We start from the raw sequence: 19,218 nt of genomic DNA on the forward strand, positions 1-19,218 counted from the left end.
GATGGGTGATCTGTCCATCCACCCATCTGTCCATCCACTTCATCTGTCCATCCAACTCATCTGTCCATCCACTCATCTGTCCATCCACTCATCTCGCCATCCACCCATCCGTCCATCCACTCATTTGTTCTCCACTCATCTGTCCATCCACTCATCTGTCCATCCACTCATCTGCCCAACCACCCATCCGTCCATCCACTCATCTGCCCATCCACCCATCCGTCCTTCCACTCATTGTCTTCCACTCATCTGTCATCACTCATCTGTCCATCCACTCATCTGCCATCCACCCATCCGTCTATCCACTCATCTGTCCATCCACTTCTCTCCACCACTCATCTGTCCATCCACTCACTGTCCATCCACTCATCTTGCCCATCCACTCATCTGCCCATCCACTCCATCTGTCCATCCACTCATCTGTCCATCCACTCATCTGTCCATCCACCCATCTGTCCATCCACTCATCTGTCCATTCCACTCATCTGTCATCCACTCATCTGTCCATTCCACTCATCTGTCCATCCACTCATCTGCCCTTCCACCCATCGTCCATCCACTCATCTGTCCATCCACTCATCCGTCCATCCACTCATCTGTCCATCCACCCATCTGTCCATCCACTCATCCGTTCACCACTCATCTGTCCATCACTCGTCTGCCTTCCACCCGTCTGTCCATCCACTCGTCTGTCCATCCACTCGTCCGTTCATCCACTCATCTGTCCATCCACTCATCCGTCCTTCCACTCGTCCGTTCATCCACTCGTCTGTCCATCCACTCGTCTGTCCTTCCACTCGTCTGTCCTTCCACTCATCTGTCCATCCACTCATCCGTCCTTCCACTCGTCCGTCATCCACTCGTCTGTCCATCCACTCATCCGTCCTTCCACTCATCTGTCCATCCACTTGTCTGTCCAGCCACTCGTCTGTCCTTCCACTCGTCTGTCCTTCCACTCATCTGCCATCCACTCATCCGTCCTTCCACTCGTCCGTTCATCCACTCGTCTGTCCATCCACTCATCCGTCCTTCCACTCATCTGTCCATCCACTTGTCTCCATTCCACTGTCTGTCCATTCCATCGTCTGTCCTTCACTCGTCTGTCCTTCCACTCGTCTGTCCTTCCACTCATCTGTCCATCCACTCATCCGTCCTTCCACTCGTCCGTTCATCCACTCGTCTGTCCATCCACTCATCCGTCCTTCCACTCATCTGTCCATCCACTTGTCCGTCCATCCACTCGTCTGTCCATCCACTTGTCTGTCCTTCCACTCGTCCGTCTCATCCACTCGTCTGTCCATCCACTCATGCCTCTTCCACTCATCTGTCCATCCACTTGTCTGTCCATCCACTTGTCTGTCCATCCACTCGTCTGTCCTTCCACTCGTCTGTCCTTCCACTCGTCTGTCCATCCACTCGTCTGTCCTTCCACTCGTCTGTCCTTCCACTCGTCCGTCCATCCCACTCATCCGTCCTTCACCTCATCTGTCCATCCACTTGTCTGTCCTTCCATCGTCTGTCCATCCACTCGTTTGTCCTTCCACTCGTCGTCCATTCCACTCGTCTGTCCATCCACTCTCTGCCTTCCACTCGTCTGTCATCCCCTCGTCTGTCCTTCCACTCGTCTGTCCATCCACTCATCCTCCTTCCACTCATCTGTCCATCACTTGTCTGTCCAGCCACTCGTCTGTCCTTCCTCGTCTGTTCCTTCCACTCATCTGTCCATCCACTCATCCGTCCTTCACCTCGTCCGTTCATCCCACTCGTCTGTCATCCACTCATCCGCCTTCACCATCTGTCCATCCACTTGTCTGTCCATCCACTTGTCTGTCCATCCACTCGTCTGTCCTCCACTCGTCTGTCCCTTCCACTCGTTGTCCTTCCACTCATCTGTCCATCCACTCATCCGTCCTTCCACTCGTCCGTTCATCACTCGTCTGTCCATCCACTCATCCGTCCTTCCACTCATCTGTCCATCCACTTGTCCGTCCATCTCACTCGTCTGTCCATCCACTTGTCTGTCCTTCCACTGTCCGTTCATTCCACTCGTCTGTCCATTCCACTCATCCGTCCTTCCACTCATCTGTCCATCCACTTGTCTGTCCATCCACTTGTCTGTCCATCCACTCGTCTGTCCTTCCACTCGTCTGTCCTTGCCACTCGTCTGTCCTCACTCTCTGTCCTTCCACTCGTCTGTCCTTCCACTCTCCGTCCTCCACTCAATCGCTTCACTCTCTGTCCATCCTTGTTGTCCTTCCACTCGTCTGTCCATCCACTCGTTGTTCCTTCCACTCTCGTCCATCCATCGTCTCCTCACTCGTCTGTCCTTCCACTCGTCTGTCCATCCCTCGTCTGTCCTTCCACTCGTCTGTCCATCCACTCATTCATACGTCCTTCTGCTCATCCATCCATCCATTGAGAGGAAGGACCTTTGTGAACTTAAACCAGTGCTTTCGATACAAAACCCTCAATGCTGCAACGGTGTGTGTGTGTGTGGTGTGTGTGTTGTGTGTGTGTGTGTGTGTGTGTGTGTGTGTGTGTGTGTGTGTGTGTGTGTGTGTGTGTGTGTGTGTGTGCGTGCGTGTGTGTGTGGTGTGTACGTACGTTGCCATGGCTACTGGGCAGCCCGACTGGCGTCATCACTTCAAACCCACCTTCGCAGCGAGCGGAGAGAGAGAAAAGGACTGAAAGCAGCATCCCTCTGTTCAACACTCGCGCTCACACCACACACACACACACCACACACACACACACACACACACACACACACACGGTGTGGTCTCATATTCCACTGAGTTCACCACATTCATTCAGCAGTGCAGTAGAGGGAGGAGGAAAGGAGAAGAGGAATAAAGAGAGCTAAACTGAAACACGCGGAGCCTAACAGATTGGGCTGGGCCTGTCTGGACTGGTTTGATATCGGTCTGACTGTTTTGCTAATGTCTGACTGTTTTCATGTGTCTAACTCTATTTGAGTGTTTTTGTCTGTGGACTGACTGACTGTGTCTGGGCCTGGTTGGCGTGGTGAATGAGAGAGAGAGAGATATGGTTTAGTGGTTCACAGTACACCTTCCATCTCCATCCTTCTCTAATCACATCCAGCTGGTGACTGCCAGAATGATACTCTGGTACATCTCGAGCTTACACTAGATTGCTAAATCCTCTTCAAAAGGACCACTTTATTTTACTGCCTGTTAGATATTTGTGCGGATGGTTTTTGGATTCGACTCATACACATTAGAAATATCTGTGTAACTGAAGTAAAACATTTTCTCTCTTCCGGACTGATTCCTACAGCATGGCCAACAACTGGTGGTTGCCAAACAGGATACAGAATTTGACTTGATCATGTTGATCTGTCTTCCTTCTGTACCTTAAGACCTTCCAGAGGTAAGTCACCTGACCTCCTCAGGACTTCCTCATTGGCTGATGGCTCTGTGATTCAATAAAAACAGCTGAAAAGTAAACAATGACCAAAACTGTCAAAGAGATATATTTAAATAGCAGAAATGGTTGAATTAGTGTCGGTAAGTATCTGAAGTGAAATAGCTACAACTGGAAATCGACCTCGAAACCTGGTTTAATGCTACTGTACATGTTTTGAGGAATCTTAGTTTCATGAGGAATCTTTTGTTCGATAATAGAAGAACAGGACGTACCGTACGGAGAGATCCAATTGAATCAGGAGTTCAATTTGTCATTCTGTGGGACCATAGACATCCAAGTCAGAGAGGACACTCTGTGAGGACAGCATGGCTCTGACTCCATTGTTACTCCATATGATAAGGAATATTGTTATTTAGAGCTTTGATATAAAGCTCTTGAGGGGTGTAAAATGTGCCACAGACACACACAGCACAAACCACACACAGGGCACATGCGCACACACACATATGGAGGGATGGCTGAGCGTGTGTGTGTGTGTGTGTTTGTGTTGTGTGTGTGTGTGTGTGTGTGTGTGTGTTGTGTGTGTTGTTGGGTGTGTGTGTGTGTGGTGTGTGTGTGTGTGTGTGTGTGTGTGTGTGTGTGTGTGTGTGGTGTGTGGTGTGTGTGTGTCAGGCAATCAGGCGAATGAGCAAGCACCCTTACATAATGGGAAAAGACAGATGAGTGGTACAGAAAAGGACTCTGAATAGACTGGCTGATTGAAAGAAAGAAAGAAAGAAAAGAAAGAAAAGAAAGAAAGAAGATGAAGTGGTGTAAACACGTGTGTGTGTTGTGTGTTGTCAGTGGATGATTAATGCCTGGAAGGATGAGAGGCAACTCTGTTGCCATGAAAGATGGACGGAGCTGTAAACTCCTCCCCTGATTTCATCCCTCCCTCTGCAATAGAGCTCAGACACACACACACACACAACACACACACCACACACACACACACACACACACACACACACACACACACACACACACACACACACACACACACACACACACACACCACACACACACACACACACACACACACACACACACTCACCACACGAGCACAATCCCAGTAGACCAAGGGATTCGGAGATGCAAGCCACTCACACCTGAATAGGCCCAGCAGAATAGACCCGACACACACACACCAAAGCACTTCAGGCTTAATGCGAGAAACACACACACACACATTATTGAGCTGCCAACAGGCTTATTTCCTGGATGGAGGATTTCGCCGAGAGGATTGCACTGCATTCTGGTTGCAGTCTAACATGGGCCTATACATTACTGTATTGTTGACCTACCTGCCCCCCATCCCTTCCTGTTTGTGCTCAGCGCGGCATCAGGACCAGGTACGACTGAGCAGCTCATCCCGTTTCCCCAGGACGAGAGGACTCCCGTCTTCCTTAAACCAGACGAAGACCCTCATATGGCTGGATCGACACTGCCAACGACAGACGGCGACCCCCATCTCAACCAGGGAGTATGCCCCCGGCCTTGATGCCCCCAGGACCAGGGAGCAGGTCCCCCAGGCCCAGAGACACCCAGAAAAACTGTGGAGGACAAAGTTTACACCATCGTCATGGGGATGCACTGGTGTGCGTGTTCTGCAAATCCTTCCCTAAATCACGGTGGGTCAGCTGAGATGCTCCCAGGTCCGACATTATTAACGACAGCGGCACTAAGCAGAAGGACGTTGTAGAAAAAGTGTTCATAAATGCAAAATGAGACGTGCAGTGCAACCCACAGTTCGAAAAAGCCGATAGCTGTGAAAGTTACCATGTTCTTGTCAGAAATCAAAAAATACTTTTCACACTTCATTGGTGCGGCAGGTAGCTTAGAGCATGGGCCATGTAACCGAAAGGTGGTGCTGGATCGAATCCCAGACTCTGACAAGGTTAACAATCTGTCGTTTTGAACAAGGCAGGTTTTTTTAATGTATATTTATCCTTTATTTTACCAGGTTAAGTTGACTGAGAAACACATTCTCAGTTTGCAGCAAGGACCTGAGTGGAATAGTTACAGGGGAGATGGAGGGGATGAATGAGCCAATTGTAAACTGGGGATTATTAGGTGACCAGGTGATGATTGAGGGCCAGATGTGGGAATTTAGCTCAGTGCACAGGGTAGACACCTGCGGTATGGGCCTCTCTTACGATAAGTTGGCCATGGGATCTTTAATGACCTCAGAGAGTCAGGACACCCCATTTCGCAAACTGTCTGATCGGCAAAAGACAGCACCCTACACAGGGCAGTGTCTCCAATCACTGCCCTGGGGCATTGGTGACTGTTTTTTTAAGACCAGAGGAAAAGAGTGCCTCTACTGGCCTCCAACACCACTTCCAGCAGCATCTGGTCTCCCATCCAGGGACTGACCAAGGACCAACCCTGCTTCAGCTTTTCAGAAGTAACCAGGCAGTGTATGCAGGAGGTGGTATGCTGGCAGTTAACAGTTAACAGTTAACCCACTGTTTATTGTAAACAACAAGTAGTTCTTTATCTGACCTTGCCAGTTAAATAGAGGTTATTCTACTGATTTGCTACATGTAGGAGCAGATCACTGAAGCGGTTCTTCTGATGCAAATATTCCCCGTTTTTTTTGAAAAGTGAATGAACAAGAAAAATATCCAGGCCTTTTTGAGGATACTGTCTGTGTTATGATGTTCATGCCGGGGGAAAAGACAGGTGTGAAATTAAGCACTTATGCAAAAGTCTAGTGAATGAGGCCCTTATTATGATATCATAACTGAAGTTGGTCACTCTTATAACATATTTGTTATGTATGACTTCTCTCCTCGTGTGTGTGTCTGCCTCCTTAAAATTGACTTAGCCTACTTTGCTTGATTAAATATCCTTGCTGTCGGTTGTGTTTTAGAGATTGTTGATTTCATTTGTATGTATTGTGGTTGCAGCAAATGGAATGGGCTCCAATGAGAACAGTCTGAATCCTCTCGCAGGGTTATTGGGCCTTCTCGTGTGGATGGTAATAGGGACTTGTTCACAGCCTTCTACAAATTCCCTGCAGGCTCCTCGACTTCTACCTGGGCGTCTCCTATCATTTCAACCCTGTGTTTGGAGTGGACGTGAGTAATTGGACACACCTGTACACTGACTTGCAACACAAACACAAGCCTATAAGGTGTGGCATGCAGAGGAACGTTTATAAAGACTTTAAACTGTAGTTGGACATTACAAAAAGTGTTGTATTTTTTACTTTGACATTCTTCGTGTTTGAAAGACAAATCCTGGCCAGTTTCACAAAGTGTTAGGACATAGCATTCAAATCAGTTTCCACATGTAGAGGCAGAGACCCTATGATTTTATTGCAAACTCTTAATGCTTGGACCAGATGAGGCTGCTTGAGGAGGATGAGGCTCATAATATAGCTGGAATTGGGGCCAAATGGAATGGCATCAACACACGGAAACCATGTGTTCAATGTTATTTGATACCATTCCACCTGATTTCTGCTCCAGCGTTAACCACAAGCCGCGTCCTACCCAATTAAAACGGGTGGCCGCCAAACCTCCTGTCGTGATTGACCATATTGCTCTCTGATGTTTTTCCTGCTTCAGGTGCTTATGTTGTGACATGTCCGTTATTGACGTGCTGCTTATGTATTTAATAATCATTTTAAGTGCTGGATTGTCATCTGTATGATCGATGCGTCCATTGTTGTCATAACATGGTTGTCTTCGTGGTCCAGGTCTTCTCTTTGAAAAAATATCTTATCATTTTTTATCTCAATGAGACTAAAAGGTTAATACAAAATATATAAATAAATGTCACCGGTATGTAATGTCCACATCCCTCTCTCTGTGTGGTTCCGCTTAAGCCAGTCCCTGTGCGTGACTGGTGGAGGTGGAGAAAATCCAATAACTTACATGGTCCTACAGGCCACCGAATGAGCATTGCATGGCTATCATTGTCTTCATGGTAGGTACATTCTCACACACACCCTGAGGAACGCTGCGGTGTGCATTGCACACTAGGAGGATGAGGAAAGCCCGGTGGCCCTATACGCTCACTAAGCAAGTTGCGTAGGGCCCCGCAAATTACGCAATGGGGCCCCGCCTCCCCCTCGTGTCCAAGCTTGTGTCAATGTTTACAACTTGGATGAGAGGCGTGAAGCGAAACTGTCCTTCTGTGTCACAGGAAAGAGGAAGAAGCAAAAAAACGCACCATGAGAGTGAATTGCGGGAACAGCGATTCAGGCAACTTGTGTTCCTCTCCTCTCCAAGTTGATGTCCGCCCAATAACAGTGAACTGTTAAGTTGATGTGCTAGCTTGCAGTGCAATCTCTCTCTAATCTGTCTGGTCTCGCTAACTAGCTGGGCAGTGCATCTTTGGTCTGTCTGTCGTCTTGCTTGCTTGCTGTGCTTGCTTGCTACAGCACAGCTTATTCAGGTCTTTGGTTCTTGACCTTTGTGCCTGACAAAGTGAAGTGAAATACAACGATTTATTACGTTGATCAAGTCCAACGGGCAACGGTGTTTTTAACTTCCTTTGGCTGCCAAAGCCCGACGTCGGTACACTTATGACCAACAGCCCAGCTCAAGTTGCAGGGCGCGAAAATCAAAATATATTTTGTTAGAGATATATTGTAACATTTCACACTTTTAAACAAGTCCAATACAGCATTGAAAGAAAACATCTTGTGAATCCAGCCAACATGGGTCCGATTTTTAAAATGTTCTTACAGCGACAAACACCACGTATATTTATGTTAGCTCACACCAAATACAAAAAGGACAGGACATTTTTACAGCACAGGTAGGCATGCACAAAACCACAATAAACTAACCAAGATCCAACCAAAACTAACCAAGAAAACAACTTCATCAGATGACAGTCCTATAACATGTTACACAATTAAGATCTAGTTTTGTTCGAAAAATGTGCATATTGAGTATAAATCTGTTTTTACATCTGCTGCTACCATCCAACAGGCTACCGTCAGAAATAGCACCGAAGCAGCCAGAGTAATTATAGGACCAAACAACGTCAAATACCTAAATAATCATCATAAAAACATTTTCTGAAAAATACATGGTCTACGCAAATGAAAGAACAGGCATTTGTGATTCCAAGCCAATATTTCGATTTTGTTAAAGTGTTTTCAGCGAAAACACAAATATAGCATTATATTAGCTACCACAAGTAGCCAGAAACCCACAAGCCAATTTCCCAGCAGCAAAAAGTTTAGCGATCGTAAAACAAAACCAGCAAAAGATAATTATAATTATTTGACTAACCTTGATAAGCGGCATTCAGATGGGACAGTTCCTATCACATTCAGGTTATACATACACTTATGTTTTGTTCGAAAAATGTGCATATCTTAAGCTAAGTGGTTATACTTGTGCTAACGGCATCTTTTCCCACAACGTCCGAATTTATCTGGACACTCACATATTTCTACCAAATAACTATTATAAACATGACTAAAAAATTACAGTTGTATAGGAGTAATGATAGATACACTATGTTCTTTTAATGCAATCGCAGTGTTAGAATTCTAAAAAAATAACTTCATTTACGACATGAAGGCTTACGTATATGGCGAAAGTGAGTTGCCCAAAACCTGGCACAAAACTAATAGACACAGTTTCGACAGATATATGAAATAGCATCATTAAAAATGGTCCTACTTTTGGAATGATCTTCCATCAGAATGTTGATACAAGGGGCTTTTGTCCAGAAACCAATCGTTTTGGATTTAGAACGTCCTCTTCTCCAGTCAATTAGCACAGAAACTAGCAAAGTGGCGCGAAGCTCTCCTTCCTGAACATACGCAGACAAAGCAACACGCCTAACGTCCCACCCACAGAAATGGGTGACACGTCATTCCAAGAGGATCATTCCACCTCAGACCAAGGATAAAAACACTCCATTTCTTCTCTCACTGCCTTTGACATACTAGTGGATGGACAGATGAGTGAATGGACGGATGAGTGGATGGACAGATGGGTGGATGGATGAATGGGTGGATGAAGAGGAGGCAAGCAGCACTAGTTTGTGTGAAGGTTGTTTGAAGCGCTGACTCTGTAAAGCTGGAGTTTCAGTAACCATGGTAACGACGAGCATACAGAACACACACACACCCGTATCAAAGCTTAGCGCGAGGTACAGTATACAGTATGCCACTGAGACAATAGTATGTATACTGCACAAAAATATAAATGCAACATGTAAAGTATTGGTCCCATGTTTCATGAGCTTAATCCCAGATAAAGTTTTTCTCTCAATTTCTGTCCACAAATTTGATTACATCCCTGTTAGTGAGCATTTCTCCTTTGCCAAGATAATCCATCCACCTGACAGGTGTGGCATATCAAGAAGATGATTAAACAGCACGATCATTACACAGGTGCACCTTGTGCTGGGGACAATAAAAGGCCACTCTAAAATGTGCAGTTTTGTCACAAAACACCATGCCACAGATGTCTCATGTTTTGAGGGAGAGTGCAATTGGCATGCTGACTGCAGGAATGTCCACCAGAGCTGCTTTCAGAGAATTGAATGTTAATTTCTCTACCAAAACCCATGTCCAACGTCTTTTTAGAGAATTTGGCAGTACATCCAACCGGCCTCACCACTGSAGACCACGTGTAACCACGCCAGCCCAGGACCTTCACATCAGGCTTCTTCACCTGTGGGATTGTCTGAGACCAGCCACCTAGACAGCTGATGAAACTGTGGGTTTGCACAACCGAATAATTTCTGCACAAACTGTCAGAAACCGTCTCAGGCAAGCTCATCTGTGTGCTCGTCGTCCTCACCAGGGTCTGGACCTGACTACTGTTTGGTGTCGTAACTGACTTCAGTGGGCAAATGCTCACCTTCRATGGCCACTGGCATGCTGGAAAAGTGTGCTCTTCACGGATTAATCCCAGTTTCAACTGTACCAGGCAGATGTGTGCCCCATGGTGGAGGTGAGGTTATGGTATGGGCAGGCATAAGCTACGGACAACGAACACAATTGCATTTTAATCAATGGCAATATGAATGCACAGAGATACCGTGACGAGTTCCTGAGACCCATTGTCGTGMCGTTCATCCGCTGCCATCACCTCATGTTTCAGCGTGATAATGCACGGCCCCATGTTGCAAGGATCTCTACACAATTCCTGGAAGCTGAACATATCTCAGTTCTTCCATGGCCTGCATACTCACCAAACATGTCCCCCATTGAGCATGTAGGGGATGCTCTGGATTGACGTGTACGACAGCGTGTTCCAGTTCCTGCCAATATCCAGCAACTTCTCACAGCCATTGAAGAGGAGTGGGACAATATTCCACAGGCCACAATCAACAGCCCGATCAACTCTATGTGAAGGAGATGTGTCGCACTGCATGAGGCAAATGGTGGTTACACCAGATACTGACTGGATTTCTGATCCACGCCCCTACTTAAAAAAAAAGAAGCTATCTGTGACCAACAGATGCACGTCTGTATACCCAGTCATGTGAAATCCATAGATTAGGGTCTAATGAATTTATTTAAATATACTGATTTCCTTATATGAACTGTAACTCAGTAAAGTCTTTGGAATGACTTCATGTTGCGTTTATATTTTTGTTTGGTGTATTAATGTTGGTCCTAACAGTGAGACCACCCTCCTCTTTAGGTCCTGAAGGCAGCACTCGCTCAGTCATTCATCCCAGTTCAAGACTACATTGTGTTGATCAGAAAGTAGAGGATGCAGCGCCAAGCACAAGAGCCCCAGTATAGCCTGGTAACCTAATGGTTGCTTCTTTAAACAATGCTGCTTGTTTCTCTATTTGGCAAGAGACCCAGGCCACCATCAGTAGTCTACACCCCAATAAGCAAGCCATGTGTAGCAACAGCACTGGGAATCTACTCTACATGGCTACCGGTCTGATGTGCGATTCCCGGCGATAAATGGGACATGTTCCTCTTGCCGTTTGGTTTCGGTAAGCAGGTAAAGACCCTCAGTCGTGAAGCACCCAGGTAACTTTTCGATTGAGATCCTTCTATGAAATAGACCRACAGCGGCGGAGGACAGCAACGGAAGGTCTGACCATCTTTTAGAATATGGCAGGATAGGGGATGGACGAGCAGTGAATCATTCACAGTTAACGCATTCTGAGGCCCGAAAATACTGGAACAAACAAACAAATTAGAGTGGAGATAATTTGGCGTTGAGTAGGATAAAAACCCAGTGGAAATTTACGGCCATTACGGCTAAGCGTTCTACGATCACAATTCAGATGGTTGAAAATGACCCCCTCAACGACGGATCTGGACTAATGTGTTTTCACAGTATGTTCATCAAAATAATATTTTAGAATGCGTGCTGTGTGGGCTTCCTGGTCTTGTCTATCACATAATACAGTACGCCTAAAAACGTGTGATTAGGAGACACGGAGATAGATATCAATGACAGCCCTCCGTGAGCCTCTCACAAAAAAGACAAGTCACCGTATGAGACTTCACACAGTCCCTGTCCCAGGAGAGAAGACCAGGGGCCTGTATTCACAAATCGGCACAGAGTAGGAGTGCTGATCTAAGATCAGTTTTGCCCTTTTACATCATAGTGAATAAGATGATATGGACAGGGGGGACCTGATGCTACATCAGCACTCGTACTCTGATGCCTGATTCGCACTACAGGGCCAAACCGAGCCAAGCTGAGCTGTACTGGGCATGCCTGGTTATGCATCCACCGTAGATGCTGGAACCGTGCTGAAAATATCCAAACCAGCTCAGTATGGTTCAGGTTGGCACTAGTATGAATATGGCATGAGACGTCTTGTGAATACAGGCCTAAGAGCAGGCCTACAGGCCTAAGAGCTCTCCAGATGAACTAAGCCTCTCACACACTTGGGAAAGTTTTGCACCTGTTCTTTTTCAAAGAAAACTACGGCGTGCAAGGTCAGAACTAAAGGTACAATTGAGTTTAGGAACCAAATCTTATGTGCACCAAATCTTATGTGCACCAGCTAGCTAACTCAATTTAATTCTGGGGGCGGAGGTGCCAACATCTGAACTAGTGAAAACAGCAGATGGCATCGAAGAGAAGAACAAACACTATATTTGAAAGGCATTTCTGAGAAAATAAAATAGACAATAAGGCAATTGCCTATCGCATTGGTGTTTTCTTCCAGCTGAGACAGTGGGTGAGGAGGTTAGAGGTCGGGAGGTATTGGACAGTGTTGTGTTAATGCTCACATGACAGGCAGGAGCAGGAAGCGCTTACTGAAAGTGATGATGGGACAGTAACAGGAGACATGGTCATGAGAGACAGAGACATGCCTCCCTCAGCAGCTTAAATCCTTCACGCACGCACACGCACACAGACACACACACTGGATTCCATTCAACAACAGTGCATTAAAAAAATGGATCAATAAATAAACATAAAATGAATTCCTCCAAGGATGGTCAGTTGGTAAACAAAATATAATAATCAACACTGCGGAGATGCAGCCAAGTATCATCCTTCACCATCTCAGAAAATAAAGCATCCTTATCTACAACCTCTCACTTCCTCAATGAGGAACGATTGCATCAACATTCGGCCTACATCTAACTACAAAGTATACCGAATATTTTCATTCTTTGGTAGTCATTCATACTGAGACAAAACACCATTCATATCACGTACAGCGCTACAGTGAGCCAGAGAGATCAAACTGCACAGAGAGAGCTGCATGAAAACATCCGTAATGAAACCCACAGGGATGGGAGCTGTTGCATCTCTCTATGGTAACTCGCATATTTTCGTGTAGGAAAAGATATGCACATACCCAAACAATACAGTTACTGAGACAAACACACTAGATTATACAATGTAAACAGTACTAGATTCAATGCTTATATTGGAAGGCAACAAAGCATAAGTATTGAAAGAAAACACACACGCACACAATATGACTCCCTCCCTACCTTTTACGGTCAGTAGCGCAGCAGCCAGCTGTAAACATTGATATTCACTCCATGTTGTCGCGCAAAGAGGAGGAAGAGAGAGAGAGAGAGAGATAAAGAGAGAGAGAGAGAGTAGTGGCAGCTCTAGGCTGTCATTACCCAGTCGTATGGTCTAGTCTGGCAGAGCTTTCTTACCTGGGTGTGTTTCTCTTCACATTACCATCCTTCCTCCCTCTCAGCTCAACCCTTCTACACAACGCAATCTGAAAATACTTTTTTCCTTTATCAGTGTGTGTGTGTGTGTGTGTGTGTATGTGTGTGTGTATGTGTGTGTGTGTGTGTGTGAGAGAGAGAGAGTGTATGTGACGGGTTTTCTTTTGTTTGTTTCCTGGAGGAGAGCGAAAGATCCACAAGCGACAACCTCGTCTAGGTATATGCAGCAAGAGGCTATATGGTAGCCTTGGCAACAGAGCCAGAACGAGGGAGAGGGAGGGATAGAGAGAGGGAGTAGGGAGGAGGGAAGAATCATAACACATCGCTGAGCAGTGAGCACCCCCACTGTCCCCTCTCATACCAAGCTGTAGGCTTTGCCACCCACCTCTCCCTTTCCCTGTCTTTTCCCTCTCTCTCTGTTGCTCATCCTTTTTTCCCCCTCCTCTCTCCGTCTCTTTATGTCATCCCCTCGCGTTCTCCTACGCTCACTATCGCTCTCGTTCCCTTTCACTCTCTCTCTCTCTCTCTCTCTCTCTCTCTCTCTCTCTCTCTCTCTCTCTCTCTCCAGATATCTCTCTCTTTATTCCTCCCCATCTCTCTCTAGCTATATGTGATGTAATACACACGGTAGCTTTTCTTTGGCAGCCCTCTGAACTGACCAGGAGTCCATAAGCCATCAACACAAACACACTACAAGACATGCTCTCCCTCTGTCTCTGTGTATGTGTCCCCCCATCTCATTAACACCAAAACAGTTCAATAATAATACAGTAAAGCACATGCTCTCTCTAAGCAGGCTTTAGCTCAGCGGGATACTGCGGTATTGTGACGCACGTAACTGTTTTTTTTAAATAACGGGCGGTCATATGCACACACACATACGCACAGACAAACACACGTTGTTCCCCGGAGGTCATCCGCGGGTAGGGCAAACCGACTACAGGTTAAAGAAACTGGAAAAGGCCTGGTACCCAGCAGCCTTGAGTTGACAGGCTCCATGGTCACCATGTTGGAATTCTTACATCACTTTGCCGTGACGGAGATGTTATCAGGTCCATTTCAATTCCTCACCAATAACATAGCTGGACATTTAGAAATGACAAGCCTTGAACAATCAAACAGTGCACTGCTCTCTATCTGATTTCCAACCTAATATGTATTTCAAATGACTGTGGGGGTAAAAGTGAAAGTAATGTAGGCGCCAATACTGTGCAACAGTCTACTCTAATGTATGAATATTTCCTGGTCAAAGCAAAACATGGTGAGGTGTTCCTCCCGTGAAAATGTAGGACATCTAGTGGTAAATATCTGTCACTGCAGAAGCATCATTTATAGACCAGTGTAAACACAGGCCTGTATCATACCATCAGTTTTGATTGCTTTTATTCAGCTGAATATCCAGACCTTAGTGGGTCAGAAATTGCATGTTCATTAACATGGTTTGTATCCTTCAAATGCACAAGTAAACAGGAGCAATCAAAAAACCTGAACGCCGTCTTCCTGCAGCCCTGTAGACAACCCTATAGTCTGTAGTCAGATGTGACTTTGACCTCTATCAAACAGCATGTTTTTTCAACAGCCTCCCTGTCTATCAGTGTCTATGCCATAAAAAAACGTGGCTGACGGCCAGGGATGCTAACATATCTACCGGTTGATTTGCATTAGGCTGCGGGTGAATCAAATCAAATTAAATGTATTTATATAGCCCTTCTTACATCAGCTGATATCTCAAAGTGCTGTACAGAAACGCAGTCTAAAACCCCAAACAGCAAGCAATGCAGGTGTAGAAGCACGGTGGCTAGGAAAAACTCCCTCGAAAGGCCAAAACCTAGAAAGAAACCTAGAGAGGAACCAGGCTATGAGGGGTGGCCAGTCCTCTTCTGGCTGTGCCGGGTGAAGCCTTCATCTCACTACTGTAGAGATTATCTCACTTCTTCAATGGACGATCAGTTGTCTTGAACTACATACTGCCACTATAGTCCACGACTAGACTATGCTATATGGCCTGCTTCCCTGACCTATAGTTTAGCCTAGTCCTGAACTAAAAAGTGTATTCTATGGAGATTCTCTATTAAATATGCTATTTAGTTCAGGACTAGGCTTATTCTGACTCCGGAGACACCACCCCTAAATTTATATTCAGTTGATAACGAACTTAGTAAAAGAGTTCATAAATGTATTAAACACTATTATTGCACACAGAGTGAGTCCAAATAACTTATGTGACTTGTTAAGCAAATGTTTACTCCTGAACTTATTTAGGCTTGCCATAACAAAGGGGTTGAATACTTATTGACTCAAGACATTTCAGCTTTAGATTTTTTTTATACATTTGTAAAAATGTCTAAAAACATAATTCCACTTTGACGTTATTGGGTATTGTGTCTAGGCCAGTGACACCAAATCTCAATTTAATCCATAAAAAAAATTCAGGCTGTAACACGACAAAATGTGGGAAAAGTATGTAGCTACAGTGCAAAAACCCCACAAGATGCCCAATGCCTTTATTTCAAATGGCTAACGTTAGCTAACTAAAGCTAGATATGCAGATTGTTGACATGATATTGTCTTTCTTTGTAGATGATAATGCTAGCTATCTAGGTCGTCGACAGCATTATTGGCCCAGGACCACTCCAAAAAATGCATCTAGCTATACAATTTGGTAAGGTAAAGTCACACAAACATGTTTTTCTCAGAGAGAAACTGATGGAGACAAGGTTTCAAGGGAACCTGAGGCTGTACAAGTTGTGCAAACCCCAACACTGAATGAGAGGTAAGAAATGCTGCATGCATTTTCTGTTACACTTTGTGATTCAATAATAATTTTGCTTGTAATCGACCAAAATAGTTAGCTATGATTGCCTGTTCAGCACATTGCCTGCCTACTGTACTGTATACGCAGCATTCACGCTTCCGTGACCAAGTGTTGGAACACTACGTCCAGAACTTTGACAACTTTTAATTGGCTGATGCAGAACTTGTTCTAGGATATAACCACTGCCACCAGGTGAGTTTAGCATAGGGCTAACATGTGCCATTTTATCTGATGGGACCAGCTACAATTTAGCATTCAGTCACGTGCAAGTAAATTGACGATTTTAATTTAGCTGACACGCATTTTGAGTCGGAGAAACTGTTAAAATTGAAATTAAATAAAATTGTATTTGTCACATGCGCCGAATACGACCTGTGGAGACCTTACAATGAAATGCTTACTTACAAGCCCTTAACCAACAATGCAGTTTTAAGAAAATACCTACAAAAATAAAAAATTAAAGTAACTAATAATTAAAGAGCCGCAGTAAAATAACAATAGCGAGGCTATATACAGGGGGTACTGGTACAGTGTCAATGTGCAGGGGCACCAATTAGTCAAGGTAATTGAGGTAATATGTACATGTAGGTAGAGTTATTAAAGTGACTATGCATAGATAATAACAGAGAGTAGCAGCAGCATAGAAGGGGGGGGCAATACAAATTGTCTGGGTAGCAATTTGATTAGATGTTCAGGAGTCTTATGGCTTGGGGGTAGAAGCTGTTTAGAAACCTCTTGGACCTAGACTTGGCGATCCGGTACCGCTTGCCTTGCGGTAGCAGAGAGACCAGTCTATGACTAGTGGCTGGAGTCTTTGACAATTTTTAGGGCCTTCCTCTGACACCGCCTGGTATAGAGGTCCTGGATGGCAGGAAGCTTGGTCCCAATGATGTACTGGGCCGTACGCACTACCCTTTGTAGTGACTTGTGGTTTGAGGCCGAGCAATTGCCATACCAGGCAGCGATGCAACCCATCAGGATGCTCTCGATGGTGCAGCTGTAGAACCTTTTGAGGATCTGAGGACCCATGACAAATCTTTTCAGTCTCCTGAGGGGAAATAGGTTTTGTTGTGCACTCTTCACAAATGTCTTGGTGTGCTTAGACCATGTTAGTTTGTTGGTGATGTGGATGCCAAGGAACTTGAAGCTCTCAACCTGCTCCACTACAGCCCCGTAGATGAGAATGGGGGCGTGCTCGATCCTCCTTTTCCTGTAGTCCACAATCATCTCCTTTGTCTTGATCACTTTGAGGGAGAGGTTGTTGTCCTTGCGCCACACGGTCAGGTCTCTGACCTCCTCCCTATAGGATGTCTCGTCATTGTCGGTGATCAACGGCAAACTTAATGATGGTGTTGGAGTCGTGCCTGGCCGTGCAGGCGTGAGTGAACAGGGTGTACAGGAGGGGACTGAGGACACAACCCTGAGGGGCCCCCGTGTTGAGGATCAGCGTGGCAAATGTGTTGTTACCTACCCTTACCACCTGGGGGCGGCCCATCAGGAAGTCCAGGATCCAGTTGCAGAGGTAGGTGTTCATTCCCAGGGTCTTTAGCTTAGTGATGAGGTTTGAGGGTACTATGGTGTTGAACGCTGAGCTGTAGTCAATGAATAGCATTCTCACATAGGTGTTCCTTTTGTCCAGATGTGAAAGGGCAGTGTGGAGTGCAATAGAGATTGCATCATTAGCGGATCTTTTGGGGCGGTATGCAAATTGAAAAGGGTCTAGGGTTTCTGGCATAATGTGTGTTGATGTGAGCCATGACCAGCCTTTCAAAGCACTTCATGGGTACAGACGTGAGTGCTACGGGTTGGTAGTCATTTAGGCAGGTTAACTTAGTGTTCTTGGGCACAGGGACCACAGGGACTATGGTTGTCTGATTGAAACATGTTGGTATTACAGACTCAGACAGGGAGAGTTTGAAAATGTCAGTGAAGACACTTTCCAGTTGGTCAGCGCATGCTCGGAGTACACGTCCTGGTAATCCGTCTGGCCCTGCGGCCTTGTGAATGTTGAAGGTCACATCGGTTGCAGAGAGAGTGATCACACAGTCATCCGGAACAGCTGATGCTCATGCGAAGCGAGCATAGTTATTTAGCTCGTCTGGTAGGCTTGTGTCACTGGGCAGCTCTCAGTTGTGCTTCCCCTTGTAGTCTGTAATAGTTTGCAAGCCCTGCCACATTCGACGAGCGTCAGAGACTGTGTAGTAGGATTCAATCTTAGTCCTGTATTGACACTTTGCCAGTTTGATGGTTCGTCGGAGGGCATAGCGGGATTTCTTTTAAGCTTCCAGGTTAGAGTCCCGCTCCTTGAAAGCGGCAGCKCTAACCTTTAGCTCAGTGCGGATGTTGCCTGTAATCCATGGCTTCTGGTTGGGGTATGTACGTACAGTCACTGTGGGGATGACGTCATCGATGCACTTATTGATGAAGCCGGTGACTGATGTGGTGTAATCTTCAATGCCATTGGAAGAATCCCGGAACATATTCCAGTCTGTGCTAGCAAAACAGTCCTGTAGTTTAGCATCTGCTTCATCTGACCACTTTTTTTATTGGCCCGAGTCACTGGTGCTTCCTGCTTTAATTTTAGCTTGTAAGCAGGAATCAGGAGGATAGAATTATGGTCAGATTTGCCAAATGGAGGACGAGGGAGAGCTTTGTAAGTCTCTCTGTGCTCTGTGTGTGGAGTAGAGGTAGTCTACAGTTTTTTTCTCTCTGGTTGCACATTTCATATACTGATAGAAATGATGTAAAACAGATTTAAGTTTCCCTGCATTAAAGTCCCCGGCCACTAGGAGCGCCGCATCTGGATGCCAGCATCGGTCTGTGATGGTATGTAGACAGCTACGAAAAATACAGATAAACTCTCTAGGTAGAT

At 45.7% G+C, this 19,218-nt stretch overlaps 1 protein-coding gene across 3 annotated transcripts in view; it reads right to left on the reverse strand.

Annotated features, from left to right (window-relative positions):
• ptpn5 (protein tyrosine phosphatase non-receptor type 5) overlaps positions 1–13,806 on the reverse strand; it is a 41,353-nt gene extending 27,547 nt beyond the window's left edge. The window contains exon 1 of one of the 3 annotated variants that reach the window (XM_023985021.2): positions 13,514–13,806. The gene's annotated coding sequence lies outside the window, so the exon portion shown is untranslated. Of the gene's footprint in view, positions 1–13,339; positions 13,440–13,513 lie in introns of those variants that run through there. The other 2 variants (XM_023985024.2, XM_023985022.2) reach the window with 2 other exon arrangements.
• Between the last annotated feature and the right edge of the window lie 5,412 nt (positions 13,807–19,218).

This window comes from Salvelinus sp. IW2-2015, linkage group LG4q.1:29, assembly GCF_002910315.2.
Source record: "Salvelinus sp. IW2-2015 linkage group LG4q.1:29, ASM291031v2, whole genome shotgun sequence".
NCBI lineage: Eukaryota > Metazoa > Chordata > Actinopteri > Salmoniformes > Salmonidae > Salvelinus > Salvelinus sp. IW2-2015.